Source organism: Miniopterus natalensis, chromosome 14 (assembly GCF_054644295.1).
Source record: "Miniopterus natalensis isolate mMinNat1 chromosome 14, mMinNat1.hap1, whole genome shotgun sequence".
NCBI classification, from domain to species: Eukaryota; Metazoa; Chordata; class Mammalia; order Chiroptera; family Miniopteridae; genus Miniopterus; species Miniopterus natalensis.
In genome coordinates this window covers 51,117,448-51,138,901 of record NC_142094.1, presented here as the reverse complement: position 1 = coordinate 51,138,901, position 21,454 = coordinate 51,117,448, and the positions used below count along the sequence as shown (strand labels likewise).

At 45.1% G+C, this 21,454-nt stretch overlaps 1 long non-coding RNA gene across 2 annotated transcripts in view; it reads left to right on the top strand.

The window, feature by feature from the left end:
* The window catches only part of LOC107536462 (uncharacterized), an 81,854-nt gene that overhangs the window by 20,048 nt on the left and 40,352 nt on the right, over positions 1–21,454 (top strand). The gene's annotated exons all lie outside the window — the stretch shown is intronic.

The window sequence follows — 21,454 nt, the reverse complement described above, 5'->3', positions numbered from 1 at the left end:
AAAACAATGCCTAGATTCTTTCCCTTTTTTCCTTCAGTTCATTGAGTAAATATAGATTGAGGCTTACACCAGTTTTTCCTCAAAATTTTGCTTGAAGGTGAACTTGAGGTCACCTTAATAGCTATCAAACACTTACTATCTTGGAAAACTTTCCCCCAGTTTTCTGTTTGAATTTCTGTCTTTGGGGGAACCTTAACCTCCTTCTGAGTTCTAATTAGCTTTTCTCCAATAACAAGAGTTCATTGGGAAGTGAAAAGAGTCAGAGAGGCTGCCTGGGGCACACAGGTTGCAGAAGTAATGGTTCTGTTCCTGTGAAGCCATTCCAGGGATTAATATTGTTGTCTTTAAAGTATTTTTGGGAACCAAGCCTCCCAAAGAAGGTATTGATAGATAGGAACAGATGCAATTCCCAGATGGGCCCCTAGTGGACTTCTGTGGATCCCTGCGCCTACCGTCTCTCGGATTTGTCTTCAATGACAACTCTCATGAGATGAGTCATTCTTATGTGGACTCTTCATAGACAGCCTGTTAGAGATCCTTCCAGATCCCCCTGGTCAGTGCATCTGGGAGCCAAGTACTTTTCCATTAGTTGGGAAATTGTTCCTCAAGTGGAAAGGGAATCTTCCACTCGCTTGGATGTGGGGTAAGGGTGACCGGCAGAAGATGCTCTGTCTCCAAAGTCTTCATTCCAAAAGAAGTCCTTTGCTCCATGTGCACATTGCTCAAAGACCCAGTCAAATGACTTGAAAAAAAAAAATCAGTCTATTCTCAAAGATAAATTTATTTATCTGTTGATTCATTCAATAAATATTTACATGGCGTCAGTGTGTATGTGCCAGGAAAAGATACTAGGTTTAAAGTAAAACTATAATTCTCATAGAGCTCACATTCTAGTAACAAAAATGACTAATAAGCAAAGAAAGACACAGACAAACCCAGTAGTTTCTAATAGTGATAGATTTAAAGAAAAAAAAGGAAGGAAGGAAGGAAGGAAGGAAGGAAGGAAGGAAGGAAGGAAGGAAGGAAGGAAGGAAGGAAGGAAGGAAGGAAGGAAGGAAGGAAGGAAGGAAGGAGGAAAGAAAGAGAGAGAGAGAGAGAGAGAGAGGGAAGGAAGGAAGGAAGGAAGGAAGGAAGGAAGGAAGGAAGGAAGGAAGGAAGGAAGGAAGGAAAGAAGAAAGAAAGAAAGAAAGAAAGAGAAAGAAAGAAAGAAAGAAAGAAAGAAAGAAAGAAAGAAAGAAAGAAAGAAAGAAAGAAAGAAAGAAAGAAAGAAAGAAAGAAAGAAAGGATAATTGGAAGGAACCTGGGGAAGGAAACTTTTAAGGGCAATCACGCAGGGCATCCCTGAGGAGGTGATGTTTTTGCTGTAGCCATAAAGATGAGAAGGAGACGGTCATAAGTGAAGAAAAAATCTTGATAGGGACTATTAAGAGCAAAGATCTTGAAGCTGGAGAGAGTAGAAGTGGAATTTTTAGAACATAAAAAAGCCAGCGTGTCTGACTGCATGTTAGATGGGAATAGAGAAGTCGGTGGGAGCTTTACTGTGGGAGACCTGAAGACTGCGATCAAGAGTTTGGATTTTTCTAAGGTAATGAGGAGCCATGGGGGGATTTCAATCATGTGAGTCACATGGTCTGACTGAAAGACGGTCTGTTCAATAAATGTATCCATTGACCAAAACCTTGTTTTGTAAAGTCATGTATAATGCTTAGAGCATCACGTAATGGATTTTACCAGTCCATTTTTACAACATCTCAAATTGAGTAGAATAGTTATAACAGCTTGCGAAGATTCCTGGGATGTCTTATATGACTGGTTTTGCAGTTGTTTTTTAAATAAGAGAAAGTTTATCTAGAGAGTCACCAAGGTAGAAAAGGTGAGCCAGCTGGGCTGCGTGGGCTCAGGAAATAAGTTACAGAGGCAAAAGAAGGGCCCTTGGAACTTAGGAGAGAGAATGGCACCTGGAGGGAAGAAGAGGGGAAAGGGAGAGGCACCAGCATGCTCCAGGTGGGGGGAGCTTGTGGACTGGTTCTCTTTTGTCTCCAAAACACAATGTTAATGAATATTCAGAGTTAACTACTCTGGATTATAGGGTGGTTCAGTCTCCTATGAATGTATTTAATATCAAAAATCAACTGTAACCAACACCTTAACATTTATTTCAGTTAGGAATTTTTATGTTTGTACTGTTTTCTAGTTTCTTTTTTTTTTAAATCTTCACCTGAGTACATGTTTTTCATTGATTTTAGAGAGAGGAAAGGAGAGAGAGAGAGAAAGGGAAACATGGATGTGAGAGAGAAACATCAATGGGCCACCTCCCATACCTGCTTTGACCAGGGAACAAACCTGCCACCTGGGCATGGTCCCTGACCAGGAATCATCGAGCCCGCCACCTTTCAGTGTACGGGACAACACTCCAACCAACTATGCCACACCAGTCAGTGCTCTGGTTCTTTTTAATGTCATTTTTAAAGTACAATTTTCTGGTTTTCTAATATTTTAGCACTTTTAAGATACTTTCTTCATATTGTTAAGTAACAAATCAGTGTTTGTTATTTTTAGCTATTCGTAGGTCAAATTTATTATGTGATGTGATTGTTCTTGTCACTCTCTGGTTCATTCCTTGATTTAGCCTTTTAAGCATTTTTAACCCTTTTTATAAATTCTTTCTTTACAATTTCATGTTTATGATTAAGGCAACTCAAGTTTGAAGTATTAATCGTACAGTACCTTATGCTAACCCCTTCTGGGCATTTTTTCCAAGGAGTAGAATAAGTTTCCTTTTTCAGATTGAAAAGAAAGACTTTCTGCAAACTGCTGCCAAATTTATGTATATAATTTCTCCAGGTTAGAAATAAAAATTTTAGCATTTAATACATGGCAGGATTGTATAATCTACTCCTCATTTGTTTGGGATACTCTTTAATATAATGTTTGAAAAGTAAGAATATTGAATCAATTTTAAAAAAACAAGTTTTCTGATAAATCAATAAATTGGATACATTTAGAGACTTGTTCACTTGGTAAATTGTCATTGGATGAATCGAATTTCTGTAGATTGGCACTTGGCAAATTGATTTTCAGGTAATTCACCCAAAAGTGACTCAATTTTCATTAAAGAAGAAAGGACACTGACATAAATGAGGAAAATGTATATTGAATGGAAACCTCTACCTTTTGAGTAAAACACAACCTGTTTAGAGAAATCAATTGGTATTTTTTTTAAAGCTTCCAATCATCAAAGTTACAGAAAGTCTTGAAGTTCACTCTCCACCATGCATCTCTTTGGATGTGGTTTCATCAAACTTATAAAATGTCATTATTTTTCTGCTAGATGTTCAGGGCAGACTTTTCAAATGCTCACCTTTCATAAATAATTCTTTATGAGAACAAAAACTCAATTACTGAGGAGAATAGGCAGCTTCAATACAACAGAGACATGCATTTATTAGTGCTTCTCATTAAATGTCTTCCTGGATTTTTTTTCTCCAACAAAGTTCCTGGTATACGACCGGATGACTGCCCCAAATGATGTTGCCATTGTGGGATCTTATGATTTAAAAGTAATTTAAAAATCAATCCCCTTTGCCATTTACTCTAAAAAACACTCACTTACTTTGTATTGTTTTGAAATGTGGTCAAATGAAAAAAAGCTTTCCTTGGCCCCAGCATCCTCCGAGTCAGAGGTTATACCTTCCTCTCACTCGAGTTCCTTTTTATGAGAATGGCCACTATTTTTGGTATGTCTTTGCTTTATTCCCCCCCTCCCTTTCTGAAACGATGCTCCAAAGCTGCTTTTGAATTTTTGAATTTTTGTCTGCTTTCTGCCCTGCATCCTGCTCAAACCTTTCTATCTATTCTTGTTTTTGTCTTTAGTTCACTTTTCTACACTGTCCGGTGAGCAGTGTAAAAATTAAAATGAGTATATTTTTAAAAGTATGAGCAAGATCAATTCTACAGAAAAAGCAAATGTGCTTGAAACCCCCAGTGTCCCTTCCCCATCCAGGATAAAGCGGAATGACAGCCATCTGCATTCGGGATACTTTGGCTCAGAAGACAAACATTTCCTTTAAGTGGATGATTTCATATTCCTCATTATTGTTTTTACAATATTATTGGGGCAATACAGGATTTTTTGTTGTTGTTGTTTTAAATGACTGAGTTCCGTGGCAGGCTGAATCACGAGCTCCCTAAGGATGTCCATGCCCTAACCCCAGGAACCTGTGAAATTGAACCTTACTTAGCAAAGGGGTTGTGCAGGTGTGATTAGGTTAAGGAGTTTGACATGGGGAGATTCTTCTGGATTATCTAGGTGGGCCCAATGTGATCGCAGAGATCCTTGTAAGAGGAAGACCAAACTCAAAGAAGGAGATGTGATGATGAAAGCAGGGGTTGGAGTGATGACATTTCTGGAAGGGGGGGTCATGACCCAAGGAATGCAAATGGCTTTAAATAACTGCAAAAGTCCACAAAGAGGATTCCCCACCCCCAGGGCCTTCGAAGGAATGCAACCCTGCTGACCCCTTAGTTACTTCTGACCTCCACACTGTGAGATAATAACCTTGTGTTGTTTCAAGCCTTAGAAAACTCATACCACTGGAATGTAAAAGGGACTTTCAAATTGGAGGGTTTTTTTTAATGGGTAAGGCCTCTTTAAAGAAATAGTTTTACGTTGTTTTGTGTGTTTTTTTGAGGACATAAAATCATAGTCATTCCTCATAATTTTTTCCCTTTGGGAATTTTGGCTCCCAAAAGAAATAGCACAATCTTCGGACAGCTGAGCAAAGTGAGGTAAACTCTGGAAAGCTTCCCGCCCTCCAAGCACCGGCCCAGAGCCCAAGTATGTAAAGGGCCCAAGGCCGCAGGTAACGTGGGTCTGAGAACTCAAATTATGTCATCAGGCTGTTTTCTCTCCTCATCTCTGGAGCGAGCTGTCTTTCCCGTGTCACAGAGCCCCAAGACACATCTATCTAATTAACTTCGGAGCCTCCCGAGGAAGGAGAACGCGGGATAACTGTGGCTGGAAGGTCAGGAGGACTCTGACCGACCCCGCTGGGGTCGCATAACCAAGCTGGATCCGATCACTGAGGCCGGGGGTTGCCATTCTCTGATGGGCTAGGCCGGGAGATGTGCCTGCACCACCCCTGCGGCGGGAGTTCGGTCCGCCCAACAGAACCTTGCAGAAATGGCAGGGTGAAAACATTAATTATCAATGACAATCAGAGATGGAAAAACAACTACCGTGTAACTGTGGGAGGGGGAGAGAGAGACGGGAGAAGGAGGCCTTGGATTTTTATAACTTTCTGGTTCTTAGTTGCAGTTCTTCATGAGACCTGGCCATATAGCTATATCCCCCCCTCGCTTTCCCCAAGATGCTCTGGTAGGCTTCCAATCAACGCTGCCCTTTCCTTAAGAGTATTTATATTCTTGGCATTCAAATGATTCCTGATGACGGGAGATCAAAATAATGCATCCTTAATGACCTCACGCCCAAGGTAACGCTTTATTGATGGTACAGCCCTGCATTTGTTGTTTAACGATGAGGGTCGTTCTGAGGGATGCACCGTAAGGAGTTTCCGTCGTCGTCTGAACATCGGGGAACCCGCGCGAACCTGGATGGTACAGCCTCCTGGTCACTTTCAATAACTGGATTTAGGTTCTCTGCCTTGGGGCTTCGGGTCATCGTCTTTAAGCCCCAACCCACGGATGCCTGCTCCTGGCCCTTGTTCCGTGTCTTGAACTCTTTCCTGGTCCCACATCTTTATGCTGCTGGCCCATGTGGAGATAAAGAAAAACAGAGGGAAGGGAAGTGAGTTTGTGGGCATGAGTGTGCTCAGGCGTGCGTGCGTGTGCACTGGCGGGGCGGGCCCTGGCCTCCCCGATCCGGCAGACAGCTGGCTGAACCTTCTCTGTCTATTTAAACCACCCAGAGCTAGCAGTCAATTCAACATCGTGATAGTCGAGCCCAGCCTTTTATTTCGGTGTTGCAAACTCTTTGCTTTCAATCTATTATAATCTTATGGGTCCACCGTTGTCTATGTGGTCTGCCATTGACCAAATGTTATTATGAGGCGCATGACTGTAGTATTATTGATACCTGCAGTGGGATCTCTTCTCCAGTAATACCCCCCTGGTTTTCGTTGGGGCAACACTCTCAGTACCTGTGTTTTGGATGGGCCTGACCAAACCAAAGTTCCAGGGTGGGGCATGTGACTCAGGCCTTGTCAATCACTATAGCCCATGCCCTTGGCCTCAGCTCAGGGCTGGGCAGGTGATCTAAGGCCAAGGATTTTTGTGGTAACTGTTGAAAGAGATTTTTTCTGCTGAATTTGGGGGTGTGAGGATATATGAGCTGCTAGAATCCATCCATCTTACCACCATGAAGGAAAAGCCTGCCTGAGAACGGGCACTAGGTGAAGCAATGGAGAAGCTAAGACCCCTGGACCTTGATGATATAGTCTGAGCACTTGGATGTAGCTGTGCCTAATTGACTCCTTGACTTTTCCACTATGCAAACCAAGAAACACCCCCCTTTTTACTTATGTTAGGTAGTTGGGTTTAAGCTACTTACCACAGAAAAAGTTCTTATCCATATTATAATGTGTTTTTCAGCCATTTTCTCGGTCACATTTGCATCAGTTATTATTGCCGTGCCACAAATCACCCCTAAACTTAGTGTGTTTAAAACAACAATGATTTTTTATTTTTATGATTTTGTTGGTCTGATGGGTGAGCTTTCTGTGAGCCTCGCTTAGGCAATCAAGGGTGGATTTGGAGCTGAAAGATAGTAATTGATAACTAGCATGATTATCTCTGTTTTACAGGTAAGGAAAATGATGCTTCACAGAGGTTGATTCATGTGCCTCCTATCACTTACTAAAAAGGGGCAGGGTATCAGGTGCTCAGACACTCTGATCTAAAGGCTCCTTTCTGCTCCTTTAATTGTGGTGGTTCAGGTAGACCAGATGGAGCACCAGACCTGGGTCTGGATTCTACCATTTACTCACTGTGAGGTCTTAGACAACTCACTCGGTACTCTGAGCCTAAGTTTTCTCAGCTGCAAAGCCAGGGTAATAGCCTCCAGCTCACAGGCCGAGAATGAGAACCGAATGAGGTAATGGTCTATGAAAGCACTACGTAAACTCTAGCAGACTTTACGAAGCTAAGGTATCGTTATTAAGGATGGTACAGACTCTCCATTTACTGCTTACCCACTGAAAATTTTGATTAATTCCTTAGCACCTCATAGTTTATGAAGAATGGCCCATGTGAAGTGGAGTTGCTGCCACTCAGGCAGCAAACGGGGTAAATTCTAAAACCAACAGGAAATGTTAAGCACGTGGGCATAGTCTGGTGCGGGAGAAATTGATCGAGTTCTTTGTCCTGGTAATCTCTGAATCGCAATTATTTTTGCCAAATATTTCTTTCAAGTCATTTTGGGAAATGGCTCACTGCCTTTTTCTATTTTATTAAATCTAAGAACCTCATTAAGTCAAACTATCAGTAATGCATTGTCAGCAGGCAGAAAATGGAGAGAATCCTCTTTCAGTGTTTGATCATGAAAACCCTTCTAACAAACCCAAGACAAACACATTTCCCTCCTCCCGCCTATTCATTCGAGATTAACTATTGTGCCTGTTCACAATATTCAATCATCATTCCTCACCCATTTAAGAGCTGCTCGCATGAATTAAGAAATGGAGACCAGCGGGCTGTAGTGCGGCTTTCCACGTTCTCAGCACTAGAAATATGGCTTAATAAAATGCAATTAGGACATTGACACAATTTGTGTTAAGAAAAGAAGCAGCTAACGCTCTCTCCCTCCAACATGAAGAAAAAGATAGCCGGGCAAATTAAAATTTACCTTCCTCTCTTCAATGCCCAGCCCAGGCTGTCCCTAATTTTTTATTGTTCTACGATAACATTACTTGCTGTCCAGCCTAACAAGCACCTATACTTTACTTCTTGCATTTACTGGCTACGTTGATGGTCCCCCCTGATAAAAAGCAGTTGAAAGCGTTTGAAGGGAAAACACAATTTCAGATCCTCAGTGCAATCTATGAAAATGCCCCTTTTCACATGGTTTTCAGAGAAGTGTTCCATCACCAAAAGGGGACCCCCCTCTTGGTACCTGGGTGGCTAATTTGGTGTGTGGGGCATAGAGGCACACAACACATATCTGTTGAATATAGGCCTTTGGATTCGTATCACGGCCTGCTTCCCCCATGCAGGAACCTTACGGGGACTCATAAGGAGGCCCTAGACTTTCCAGATGGTGTTTAAAATGGGCTGGTTTAGTGCTATACTGCTGAATCAAGATTTTCTTTTTTAGAAACAATCTTCCTCCCTCGTTATAGAGGTGATAAATGGTCATCACAAATTTTTTTGAAAATTAAAAAAATAAAGATAAGAATCTCCCACAGACTCAAATTCCTGATGTAATTACTTTTAACATTTTGGTTCCTTTTCTTTCCAATTTCTCTCTCTCTCCCTACCCCCACCCTTTCCTTTCCCTATCTCTCTGTCTCTCTGATTAGGATCATGCAGTACAGTTTCGTATTTAGCTTTCTCACATAATGTACTTTGAATACTTTTATTATCATATAGTTCTTGAAAATAAAATTTTAATGAATCCATGATATTTCATAACGTTCATATGTGTGTGTATGTGTGTGCTCCCTAAGTGTGTCTATACACAGATACAGGCACACATGTGCATGCACACACACACACACACACAGAGCTAAATGTATTGCTTACTGTAATAAGGGAGAGATATGCTGGTCAGCCACAATCTCATCAAGCAGAACAGACTGATACTTTTATATAGGGTTTTGGGGAAGCGTGAAGTTCAGGGATTAGCAGATTTTTAGAGGCAAAGGTAGGTGGACATCAACTGTAGAAATGTGGTTATTCTAGTGAGACTGCTGTTGATTGGCTGTCATTGAGAACCGTATTTATTGGACTAACTCCATCCCTGACTTTGGGACGTAAGAGACTGTCAGTGATTGGTTGGTTTGCCAAAGCATGTTCACGGAATCAAATTGCATTGATCGACAGAAAGGATTTAAAACCGGTTGCAGTGGTACTTGTTACCACGATTACAGAACAATCGACATTTTCCTGAGAATATGAGAAATATCCGTATTCTCGATACCATAATCTATTAATCATTCCCTTGTTGCGGGATAAGTGGATTATTTACAACTTTCCTACTGTTCTAAACAATGCTGCTGCAGTGACCATCCTAACGCATCTTTGAGCACACCTCTGATTGTTTTCTTAGGAAAGATTCCTAGAAGTGGATTTGTTTTTAATTTTATAAAAGTAATACAGGTTCATTACAGAACATTTAGGAAATGTAGATGCATAAAAAGAAGAAAATTAAAATCATCTGTAAGCCACCCCCTCTTTAATGGTTAGTGCTTATCTTCCAGGTCCACTTTGTGTGTTTCTGGGGATCTACAAGGTTAAACACCAGTGAGAAATCCTGGGAGGGAGGGAGGGAGGGAGGGAGGGAGGGAGGGAGGGAGGGAGGGAGGGAGGGAGGGGTCTTTAACCTGAGAAGACCCTCTAATGGGACCATGTCGAAGCCATTCTTTCATGTTGATAGGAAGGTTTTCTTTGACAACCCATAACGACAGATAATCGATCAGGATAAATAAAGCCCTGAGATACCTAATGCACCCTGGTTGCAAAGCCTGGTGTTCCCCTGCACTCTCTGTGCCACACATTATATCCAGGCCCTATTGAGGGAGTGCCTGGGCCTTGCAATACCCACAGCTCCAGGAGAGAAAAGTGAGGGAGGATTATTCCTGAAGGGGCTTCGGAAGGTGCATCAGTGCAATTAGTGTAAAGGCAACAAAACCGGACTAATTAAGTGTCACGAACAGCGTGGGGCCTATGAACAGAGTGGATCGTGATTACGTCTGAGACAGGACCGCGGCACAGCTGCTTAATTCTGCCTTGGCTTTGTCAGCATAAAAATTTTTAGTGTCCAAGGGGCTGGCGCATCAACACCCGACGTCACAAATTCATAGTGACTGAGCGTCCAGAGTCTGCTGGGTCCTGCAGAGCAAGAGCAGTTCCCAGCACCGAGATGAAGAGAGGCGAAAAGTAAAGGTCACTGTCGTTTCATGTCCATTTCCCCAGGAAGGGGAGCAGTGTGGGAGACCATTGGTTTTATTTAGGGGAATTCTTGTATAGGGGAATGGAAATAATAATCACCAACATGATGATAATTGCAGGTAACATTTACTGAGCCCTGGCCATGCGCCAGGTTCTGTCCCGCTGCTCCCCACGTACCGGGCGGTTCTGTACAGGTGACGAAAGGGGCTGACATCGGTGAAGTGCTTAGTGAGCCTCTGGCACTGTTCTATGTTCTTGTACACACGCTCTCATTAAATCCCTGAACGGTCTTTTTTGTTGTTGTTCAGCTGAAGAAAAACAATTCTGAAAGTGTAAGTTATTTGCTGAGGTCTCAGCGCTGAGAAGTTGCAGGTGAGCGGTCCCAGCTCAGGTCTGCCTGACGGCCAAAGTCATCCTCTTTCCCCACCACACTGAGTTCTTCCGATAACACCGCAGAACAAGCCTCAAAGCTGAAACAGTAGACGCCTTTCATGGACATTAATTTTGGGTCCAGAGGATATCTCCTTCCTCCTGGGAAGGGCTCATTCAAGCCATGTGGGAGCTCCCGTCTTTATCGAGGTCCTACGTCATTGTTCCATGAACTTTCCCGTAAGTCAGCTTTGTTTTTACGCTGCTTCAGGTTGTGTTTCTGACGCTTGCATCCTAAGTATCCCAGTTCAACCCCCACTGCGGTGGCGGGGCCGGGCGTCGTTGCGTTTCGTTCTCGGCATATTACAGCGTGATGGCCGGATTACTGTGCACACGGTGCAGCTGTAATCAGATGGGCCTCTGTCTCTGAAGGATAGAGACCAGTCTCTTGACTCTCTAGTGACACCTTTTCTGCAGGAAGCATGACTTTCCCTGGAGTATAAGAAAATCTACAGTGTAGTGTGTTAAGCTGGGATGGAATATTGCATTTATTTCCCTTCAGTGCAGACCAATCAGATGCCGTCTCTTTCTTTACTCTCAAGTAGAAGCATAATAAAATTGTTTCACAGTAAATAATTGGGGCTGTCGGGGAAGTGGGTTGGGGGAGAATGCTCTAAGAAGCACGGTGTCTTTGGAGTCCAGGGATTACGCTGTAGATAAGAGGGTAAGATCCATAGGTGCAGAAAGATGAGAGCCAACGCAGTTGGCAGGGCCGCTGTCCATCTTGGCTGTTGGTTGGCTGTGTTCCAGGCGTCCCTTGGAAGGTTGACTGTGTAAAACTTGCAACACTTTCCCATAGGAAGAATGTTACCTAAGGTCCTGCTATTCCAGGTATCCTCTGCAAAAACTATTGACTCTGTAATACCACAGAATGATCCAAAATCCTCAGCCTCCAAGGCCTGTGCCAGTTGACCCCTGGCCTCCTTCTCAGTCTCTCAATTCCCCTCCTTACTTTGTCCACTGATGATGTCTCACTGGCCTTCCTTAAGTGCCCCTAATGCTCCAGGCTCTGACAGGTCTTTCACCCGCCCTAGACCTTCCCCCAGACTGCTTTTTCCTGCCCCGTCTCCACCTTGCGCCTCCGCTAACCCTCACTCATCCTTCTGGGTCCAGCTGAAATATGACCTGCCCCAGAGGCGTATTCTGGAGCTTGGACCAAATCTTTCTTGCAAACACTGCGACAGCATCTCCTGGCACATACTTTGTCATTCCTACTGTACCAGCAGGAGCGTATTTCACGTCTGTCTCCTCTCTCTTCCCCCTGACCTATCTGTAAGACGGAGTCTGGACCATGTGGGGTTGTTAGGAGGGCAGAAGGAAATAATACAAGCAAAGAGCATGGCGCACAGTAGGTTTTCCAACTGCGTGAGCTCCTGTCCCGTGAAAAGAACAGCAGTGCTAGGGGCCGTTGTCCTTTGGTTAGAGGTGCCGGCCTGAGGTTGCTGCCCAAGTTTTTCCAGCTCCCAGGAGGTGCTGAGCAGTTGCTGCCCAGCTGAGGCTGCTCCGAAAAAGCCCACGAGCATCTCTTCTGTTCAGGGGCGAGCAGACACGTGCACACAGCGGCACGTGGTGCTGATCTGGGTCAGCAAACCCTAGCGCTGCTCACGCTCAGGCCCAACAGGAAGAACCGCAAGCTGCGTCATTAGACAACAGCCATTACAAGCACATAAGCAAAGTACACACACACACACACACACACGCACACACACACGCGCACACACGAGCATGATGTAATGACTAGGTCTTGACTCTCTTGGAAATGGATTAGCCATTATGTTAAACCTACAAATAAACCATGTCAGGTTTGGTCTTCCCAGGAGAGGCGGAGGAGAGGGAGAGGGAGGCTGTATGTGTGTGTATGTCTGCTGTGTACATGCGTGTGCATGTGTATGTGTACGTGCATGTCCAGTAGAGCTCTGCGATGCCCTGGAGTGGTCATGTTGGCAGATCCACTGGGCTAGCTGTCCTTGAAATGTACGGATCTTCCTCACTCTTTCTGCTGAGGCCCTGCAGACGACAAGATGCTGTCAGGCTGAATTAGTGGCTCTGTTAACCCGGTTTCCATGGCTAAATGACTGGGACAAAAATCTCTGAAGTTTCTTACATCCTGGCAGGATTTTCTAAAATATTTATGACCGGGAGGCAACATGGTAAGCCCAGGGTTTTGGAGAGCTGGGTCAGAGGCCCGGGAGGAAACTGCCACTGGCCAGCCAGGTAATCTGGGGTGTCTCTCTTAATGTCTCTTAGTCTCCTCTCTTTATCTGCAAAAAAGTAGCTTAAAAAGCCCTGTCTCCCTCATAGGACAATGGCACAGAGCCATGATGTAATCAGTGTCCCAGCCCCTGGAAAAACGGCACAAACAATGGGGATTGTTTTTCAAATATTGTTCCAATTTATCTTCCTTACCCTTGAAGGCTTTTGGAAAGCTCTCTAAGAGTCTGTGACCTAGTAATCAACTCTTATTTATTTGTGGAGAAGCTTCTGTAAATCAAAGGCATAAAAAGGGACTCAGCTAAGGCAAGCATTTCCGCTCACTGGGAGGATGAATTTCAGGCCCAGGAAGGGGAGCTGGGCGGCCGAGAAGAACCCTCAGGCCTGATTACCTCACCAAATGCCCACGTTGGGTGGGCACAGTGATCGGTTGAGGTCTCCCAGCCATCCTCCAGCCAGTGAGTCACATCCAGCAGGTCAGCAGCTTGCAGTTGTTCCCAGGGATTTTGGTTATTTTTGTACTCGAAAGTTTCCCCTGGCTTCTGTAAGAATGGTATTTCCATATAATAATTGGCATGGCCTTGTACAGAAATAAAGCCCCTGTTGCAGCAACTGCAAAGAAAGGAAGATAGATTGACAGGGAAATGTACGAGCAGAGAAAGCGTTTTATAGTGCTTCCCGATTGCCTGTCCGATGCCCTTCATACAGAACGACCAGAGTACTCCCTTAAAATACAGACCCCCGACCCCATGGAAGACACTCTCAGTCCCAGGGAAGGCGTCCGGGGATCTGTGCTGTTAACAAGCCTGTCAGGCGATTCCATTGCCCAGTGAGGCCCAAGAAACAGTGGTTGGGAGCTTCCCTCAGATGTTCAGTGCTCAAAGCACCCTTGGCAATTGCTCGGTGCAATCCAGGGTTAGACCTGCAGGGCTCCGGGATGACTGACACTTGACCTCCTGCAAGCCAATGCTCTTTAAAAGTGTAATCCTCACCTGTTTCAAGGGGAGACACCTGGCGGTAGGTGGGGAAGGCTTCCCTCTGCTGCCTGTAGCAAATCTGCTCTTACCCAAACCTGCCAACTTTGCTCTGCGACGATATGTTGTATGATTCCATTTATAGGAACTGTCCAGAATAGACAACTCCATGAAGACAGGGAACAGATTTATGGTTGGGTTTGCGGTGGGGGAATTGAAGGTGACAACTAAGGGAACTGGGGTTTCTTTTCGGGGCGGGGAAAATGCTCTAACATTGCTTGTGGAGGTGGTCGCTCAGTTGAACAGCCTGGAAGCGTTGAACTGTACACTTTAAATGGGTGAATTACATCTTAAGGAAACCATTTTTAAAAGACAACCACCAAGCTTTACTCTGGAAAACCAAAACCCTGCAGTTAACCATGTCCACTGCTCCCTATAGGGCAGGGAGCAACCATCTGTTGATACTGGGGGATGAGAGGAGACTGCTTCCCAGAGATTCAGCAAGTCTTGTGTGGGGCCTAGGTATCTGTATCTCAGGCAAATGTCTCTGGTGATGTCCGGGGTACCCATGCGGAATTTGGGAACTACTATAACATGGTCTATTTCAGAGACAATTTTTCCTCTGTTACTACCTTTCTAGAAAAATGTTCATGCCCGTGTGTGTGTGTGTGTGTGTGTGTGTGTGTGTCAGGGTTGCATTCCATATGGGTTCATTTGCCAGTACTCTAGTCTAGCTCTGGTATAACTGCATTTTACAGGTGAGATCAGTCCCTTCTCTAACCTGATTTTGGGGACTTGCCTAAGTCAAGTCTCAGGTGAAAGAGGTAAAAAGGGGATTAAAGGCTTTGCTGGGTTTTTGGAGACAGTTTCATGCCCGATTTTATAAGAGTGCTTCAGTTGTCTGATGCTACATAATAAGACCAGGTTGTTATAGAATCATGGGCTGCCTGAGGTTTCCTGGCGCTGTGGAAACAGTGAAGGCTCTGGCTGCCCGAGTTCAAATTCAGGCCTATCTTTAACAACTGTTACTTTACTCCTCAGCCTGTAGATCTGGAATACTGGTCCCTTGGTCATAGAATGATTCTGAAGAGTAAGTGAAACAATAATATAGAGGACCTGGCGTGTACTATCCGCTCAGTAAAAAGTAGCAAATATTACTGTCATTTAACTTCTCATTTTGTGTATGTTATGTTCCCTTTTTTGGATTCTAAGCTCCTGTGAGGACAGTCCTTTGATTCCTACACAGCTCTTAACATAGTGTTTCTTATGCAAATGCCCAGAGGAGGTTGTGGAGGACACCCATGTGCCACCTGCTCAGGCCCTCCTTCCCCAGGAACTCTCCTGACCCCACCATCCATCCACAAAGTTATAGGAGTGGGCTCCCAACAGTTTCTGTAACAGTGTGACCTCACCCCCCACTCCTCACTTCTCAGCCATAGTTGGTTGGACTGGGTGATGACACCCAACCCAAGCCTGGCCAATGAGTCCCTTTCCCAGGAGTTTGTAATTGGGTCCAAGGGATTCCAGCCTGTGTTTCCAGGCCTCTTGGAAAGAAAATGCAAATCTAACAATGGTATGTAGCTATTTTCTAGCAGAAGCATGAAAACAAGGTCTATAGTGAGGTGCAGGCATAGAACAGACACTCTTGTATTCCACTGTAGTTGTGTGATTTGAAGTGTACTCATGTGGTGTGATTCTAGGCATAAGAAAAGTTCATATCATAATGTTAAGGTAAAACAGATAAAGCAAAATTATGTAGACCTCACAGATTTAAAAAACATAATATATGCATAAAATACTAAAAATACATAAAAATGTCAGTAGTGATAAAAGGGTTGTGGTTTATTTTATTTTTAAATACTTCCTGGCCTTCCAAGAAAAGTCCATATGCAGGGAGGGTGGGGGGTGAAAGGGCCAGAGTAAATTTTCTTTCCCCTTCTCTTTAAAAAAATTAACTTCTTCTGGCCTCAATTTTCTCAGAATTCTAACTATTTTGATATCTGATAAGCAAATTTGCACACTGCTGTTAATAACTTGTTAGGTCTCTCAGGGTGTTACTGAAATGGGCTTCCAGAGAAAGGCAAGATGAGCAGTTCTACATTTAAATCAGTCATCAATAGTGATTTCCCAATTTGCAGGGGGGGAAAAGACAACACACCCATAGATAGAAATTTCTAAAATGAAATTCATTTTTCAATAACTTTTCCTTTGATGTCTGCTACCAACATCTCGACTAGAATCTTGTAGAGCGAACATTAGAATTAAAGGAGAGCTTTACAAATATGCAAATACTGCCCCTCCGTCTTCTAAAGATCCTGATTTAATTGCTCTTTTGTGGATTCTGGACAGCTATTGCTTTATTAACATTTTAAGGAATTCTCATCTTCCGGCAGGATTGAGAACCACTGACCTAGTGTATCTGATTGGATTTAAGATTCTATATTCAATAGTTTTGTTGTTAAAAGCTTAGTGTATCTGTATTTCTCAGGACTTCAGAGGGAAATTCAGGATTTCCAAATGCCCTGTGAATGAAATGAATTTGGGAACTCTCAGGACCTCACTGGGCAGTAAGGTTTCCTGGTGGGAAAGACTAGTATTTGGAGACATCGCCCTCCAGTGGCCGCACGTGGTAATTGCTCAGCCCCCTTGGTTCACCCTTCCCATCGATTGTCTCTCTCCAAGGGGCCCAAAGGCAGCTCTGACCCTTGCTTGTCAGGGCCTCCCAGAGAGTCTGCATCCCTTTCAGCCAATGACTGGCTGGGCGTGGGCCTCCCCTTTGAAAGCTCCTCTGAGTCTGCCCCTTCCTGACATGGTTGCCCCTTTCTGACATGTCAGCAATAGACTTGGACCCGTAAACTGGGACAAAGTTTGCAGGCACCTTCTTAATCATCGGGAGTGACAGCTGGAGATAAAAGCTGCGGAGCTGCTTATTGACACTGGGAATGCTGACCTGAGCTAGCATTATTTCTGTAACTTTATAGGGGGAAAAAAATCATGTCAGTAGTTATAGGGCATGGGAAGGAGGGAAAAGTATAAATATTTAGCGAAACAAACTCTTAAGAAGATTCAGTTTAGCTTTTTCCCTTGTGTGGGGCAAGAAGTTGGAGGTGGATGGGGTAGGCTGTGGGGAGCAGCAGCAGAGGGAGAAAGTGTCACCCGGGTGGACAGGGACAACGGGCAGTACTGTAGGCCTGGGTCCTGGAGCCCACGTTGGGGAGAGACGAACCCCTGTGATGTACAAACTTCATTGTACATCAGAACCACCTGGGAAGCGTGTCCAGAAAGCCTCTTCCCGGGCCCGTTCCCACCAGGTATGACTCAATCAGCTTGTGAATCCGAGGGGATTTAAGCAGCAGTTAGAGGGGCCTGTTATTCACCCGGTGCCCACGTGGTTCCAGGCATGGTGCTACAATGCAATTCCCCCATCGAGTCCTTACAGCAGCCCTCTGAGGTGGATGGTACCATTCCCATTTTACAGACGAGAAAACTGAGGCACAGGGAGAAGTTTGTAGGTGCCAGAAGCCTCGTAGCTGGGCAGGGATGGAGCCTGGACTTTAATACCAGGTTGGGGTTAGTGCAGGGAGCTGATCACAGGAACAGGTCAGTTCCTTCATTACTAGGTCCGGTGTCAAACCTCAGTGGAGATGTGAGTGAAAAAGGCCTGGTCAAGGGAAGGTGGGGGACAGGGTCTCCCCTACATCTTCCTGCAGTCCTTTCTCCTTGGGCTTCTTTCTTGCTTCTGGATCTTGTCACGTTTCTCTCTTACCACCCTTACCCCCACCCCCATCCTTTCTTCCTGTCTTCTCTTTCCTGTTGAAGGAGGGGTTTTATCTTCCCTCACAGACCCAAGGCAGCTCCTCCCTGCATGCCACTACCGTCCCAGGAGGTCAAGAACAGTCAATTATTTAAGTAAAGGAAACATCAGATCCACCTGCAGTGAGAACCCACACCAGCCTTCCCTCCCCAGTGCACACAGCCTCCCCGGGCGCCCAGCCCTCCCTCCCCGGTGCACACAGCCTCCCCGGGCGCCCAGCCCTCCCTCCCCAGTGCACACAGCCTCCCCGGGCGCCCAGCCCTCCTCCTCCGAGGGGTGGGCCCTCCCCCAGCCCTCCTCCTCCGAGGGGTGGGCCCTCCCCACAGGGCTGAGATCACCCTGGGCGGCAGGGCTGCCTGCAATTCCCTGTGGCAGCAGCACTCAGCCGCGTCTCATGTTTAATGCAAGTGAGCTTCTGAGATGGGAAAGCTTTCAAGATACAGCTTGAGATACACAAATGCTGCCCTTTACAGAGCAAACAGAAGTGCACGGAGCAGATGTGGGTCTCCCTGTTTCACGATAATTGTGTCCTCATTGGTACAGATTTAAGCAAACCTGTTCCGTCAGAAGGAAGGAAAAATCTATATACAGGGACCTCTGTGGCCTAGAGAGTCCTGGGTCGCCTCCACGTGTTGAGTCTCCCAGTAATTTTTGATTGAAGACAGGCCAAAATCAGGTCGTAAAAATTGTCATTGATTATCAGTGCTTATCATTAGCAAGTTAATATTTTTTAACACAAATGATCTAATGCAATATAATTGTTCAAGCACAAGCTAATTGCAGGATTTGTAAAATGTTTTAATTCATAGTTCACCCACCGTAGGCCGTGGGGTTCAGGTGTGAAGCTGTCGAAGCAGGGAAATAGGAATTGTATCATAGCGATCTGAGCAGAGGGGATTTAATAGGAGAATTGGCTCCACAGATGGACGTTGGAGGACTGCATGGGAGAGAAGTGTCATTCGCTGAGGTCATCCTGAGACAATAACCCCAGGGAGCAGCTACCACTGGGGTTGAAAGAACACGAAAGAGGCTGGGGTGACAGATCCAGAAGCTTGAAGGAAGGGCCCTAGAACGCAGGAGCTCAGGCCTCCGAGAGGGTTCCCTTCCAGACTGCGGCTGCTGCCTCCAGGAGTCCTGGTGAGGTTGGTCCTGGCATCACAGTGGGACGATGGGACAGCGGGTTTGGATCTGAAGGTCGCTCGGAGCTCGCTTTACCCCCTCCACTTTTCAAGCACATCGCTCAAAGACGGGCCCTGCCTTGAATTCTCTCCTTGCCATAGCTAGACAGGGCTTTAGCAAGTATTGGTGGGTGTCATGGGTGGTGTTACTGTGATCCCGCCACGATACAATCCATTTTGAACCTCAGGCCTCCACCTGGACAGACACAGCACCCAACTGCAATGTTTTACGTATCCAGCTAGTAAGTCCTTTGCTATTTTTTTTTTTTCACTTCAAAAAGGATCATTCTGCAAAGTCACGTCAGGAGAGCAGAGCCTGGCCTTTCAAATAAGTGGAGGAGCCTCTTGCTATCAGTGGTCTGATGAATAGAGGCCCTGAGGGCAGCTTAGCTGCTCCTGTAAAATAACTTTAAAAAAAAATTTTTTTTTTGGTAAGAGGCAGGGATCAGCTTCCACGGCAATGGGGATTTCTGAAGAGTCTACACATAAAAAAATATAATGCAGGGACTGAGAAACCTGCAAGGTCTTTCTAAAAATAACCCAAGAACCAGTAGATAAGCTCAGCATTTACATCTAACCGACATCTTTCTAAACCCAGGAAGGCTGACGCTGAGAATTTCTGCTCCGGGAGTTAATGGTATTGGTTGCGTGATCGATCGCACAGCTCACTGGAGGAAGGGCCAAAATACAATAATCTTGTCTCAGCAACTACAGCCCTAGCAAGCTGTATCCCGAGGACAAAGGACGTTTCTTAATGGCCTTAGCATGGTGTTGGTCCCAACATGCTCAGCCCAGAATTGTCTATGTCAAATTAATTACACATCCCTAGTCTTTTCCTTTCTACTGAAATAAAAATGATAAGTGAGCAACACTACTTGGCAAGATATACATCAGCTTCTCCTTTGAAACACTCAGAACTCAATGAATATCAATTACACGACACGCTTTGCCTGAAGAGACTCCAGCCACTAAGAACTGTGCAAAATCACTTGTATTTCAGTGTCAAATTCCGAAGAAAAATAGCCAGACATGGCTGGGCACACTTGCATTTACAACCTTTATTATTTTTAGGATGTGGCTTGAACCCGAATTCCAATGAGTCATACGCTCTTGCCAACAGCCTTTTCAGGGAAAGGTTTGCATTGCACTGAGCCGTTTTAAGGGAAATGTAAGTCTTTCTAAAATAAAATGGAACCTGTGTATGTCAAGGAGGCCAAGGCACGTGGACGACTGGAGTAATATTTATATCCCAAAAAGAGACGTTTTATTCTCAACTTCCATTTCTGTTGGACCCCAACAGCAACGCAACTTCAGGAAAAGATGGTCTGTTTTCTAAATCATTTCTAAAACAGGATGGAAATGAAGATCACAGGACACTCAAGGCATTGAAGCAGCTCGACTGCCTTATTGCCTTCTCTATAGAATGATAATTCTAGAAAGAGGAATTTAAACAGGTAGTTAATGACTGGTCATCCACTGAGAAAATATGGACCCAAACGCACAACTTTTGGGGCCGGAGCTCTCTCCCAGTCTGGAAATGAAGGGGAGACGTTTGATCGTGATCAATGTAACGGCACAGAACAGTTTCCCCTTGCTGCTGAGCTGACTTTACGGTTAGGACTTCTCAGGACATCTGGCATCTCTGCACCCACACGTAAGAATGCAGTCGGTCAAGACCCGGGTTGCAGATTTTCCCTTCAGGTGATCGAAACACCCAGGCTCCGCCCTGCGCCCTCACACACCCGGCCCTGCCCTCCGACGGCGTGTACCGGCAGGGACCTGGAGCACACGCCGAGCCCTCGCCAAGACTCTGCATTCTTGGGGGCAGGAATCGCTTCTCCTTGTTTCCCAGCACCTTAAAAACCCGGTTCGCACAAAGTTCTCAAAAAATATTTGTTGAATAAGCCAAATTGTTTTCATTTTGTTTTTGGATGACATATAAGTGTCGTATTTCCGATACATTTTTAGAAATGCTATTATAACACCAAAATCTCTCTACTGCACACACGAGTCACACCAGAAGTGAGCGTGCGCCAAAGGGGCCTAGAGGAAGGGCCCCGGTGTGGACGGTGGGCCCTATCGGGCAGCTAACCAGTCTCCCGCAGGCAACAGCCCCCCTCACCGGGTTAAGGCCGACTGAAACCTGTCCCGTTTCACTCACGGACCCTTCAGCATCGAGCCGCCATGCCCCAAGTGTGGCTGCTGGGTGACTTGTTGAGGAAGCAGCATGGCTCCTCCTCTCACGAAATTCCAACCTTAACAATTTTCCATTAATTCTTTAAATTCCCTCGAGATCACTAGTTTTGCAGGTGACACACTGCAAAGCCCCTCACGAACAGCGGTCTGAAGCAGGTGCTTGGCTGGGGACCCGATTATGCATCCCTGAAGCCCTTTCCTCTGGAAGCGGCTCAGGCAAGGAGGGCAATTCCAACTGTCCAGCGCTCACTTACCTCCCGCCTCCTTTCAGCCCGTTACCCTCTGCACTTCCTTCTAAAACGATTCCGAGTAATTCTGGCTGCAAAGGTTCATGAGTAGGTGGGATTAATAACTAGTGTTTTCTTTCTGGCTGTGCCTTCTGTTGCTTTCCATTTCCAATGAAGGGGCTTTGGCAAATACTCAGGTGAATGGAACAAGCCTAGAGCCTAAATGTTTTACATGTCAGCTGAAAAGTTTGTATGTGTGTTATAAATATCTAAGAAACAATGCTTACAACGAATTCTTTT